Here is a 1,404-nt window from a genome sequence, read left to right as displayed (position 1 = left end):
AATCTGCTACTGCTGATCAAGAACTATTTGCTGAAATGCTACAAATTGGGTTTGAAGTTGGTTCTACTGCTTAGATAAAGAATGAACTGCTAAACTAAATCCTTAGTGACTGTAGGAGCATTTGCTTTTGGATCATGTGTTGTTGAAGCATATGCTGTTGAAGTGTGTGACTCTAAAGCAGAGTGCTTAGCATAAAACTATAGTGTAGTGATAAAGTCTGGCAATTTATCAACAAGGATAACATCATTAAGCATATGGTTGTCCTCAAGTGCTATCAAGGTAAACCGATTTTTGATGGAAGGAACCTTAATCCATTTTCCATCCCTCCAATCAAACCCTAAACTAAGTATGGCATCATCCCCTTATTTTTTTTTTTAATTATATGAGACTATTGCTCAGATTACAACTCATATTTCATGAGATTAGTACACTGATATTTATAATCAGACAATTACTGAGACTAATTTACAAATCTTAAATAGCTTTTTACACCCTCTCTAATATTCGAGGGGTGTCCAAGGGAAAAGACCGCCTTCACTCAAATTGAGGAAGAAAATTAAATCCCCACAATGAATTGTGGGGGCTCGAACCCATGACATCACAATTGTGAGGCATGAGTTATAACCACTAGGCTAAAGCCTAGTGGCTCATCCCTTAGTTTCTTAGAATGCTTAAAAATAGGTACATTAAAGGGAACTCGAAAGTGTCGTAAAATACTAGTAACTATGCTACCATTTGGAAGTATTCACTGTAGGTATGCTAAGCATATGTCTAAGAATAATTTACCTAATATTAACAAGTCATTTTCATAAAATGCATCCAACAAAACAACATCTAAGCGGGTTACTTCATCAGCATGTCCCTTTCGAGGACTAACCACATGCTGAAAGTATACTCTGAAGAACTCCGATTTGTAAGCACAAGTATTGGGGACGCAAAGGTAGAGAACAAATATCATTAGAGAAATCTTTATGCTTACATATGTTTCTAACATCCTCAACATGCATAAACTTGGAGAATTTAAGTTCTTTTCTAGAGGCATAGATATCTAAATCCTCATCTTCTGTTCCTATAATCATATTAAGATCTCCCATATCGAATTCAGTAGGAACATTAAACACATTTGTAATTACTCGATCATTTTTGCTAGCCGAAATATCCATGTTCGAGTAAAATACTTTAACAAGGTTTGGGTTCACATTTTCCTCAATAATTAATGCATTTGTCCATCTGACATGTTCTAGCAACTCCCTAAGATTACTACCACAAATGAAGAATTGAGTCAAACTATCCAAATCAACAATGTTGAGCTATGGGAGGAGCTGGAAAGTGAGCAAAATCAAGCTCTGAGATATCCTCTTTAGCTAGGAGTTTTTTCTTCCCCATTTGCTTTGGTCTCATGCT

This window comes from Citrus clementina, unplaced genomic scaffold (genome assembly GCF_000493195.1).
Source record: "Citrus clementina cultivar Clemenules unplaced genomic scaffold, Citrus_clementina_v1.0 scaffold_9, whole genome shotgun sequence".
Taxonomy (NCBI): Eukaryota; Viridiplantae; Streptophyta; class Magnoliopsida; order Sapindales; family Rutaceae; genus Citrus; species Citrus x clementina.
The sequence above is the reverse complement of the archived record's forward strand: the minus strand, read 5'-3'. Positions refer to the sequence as shown.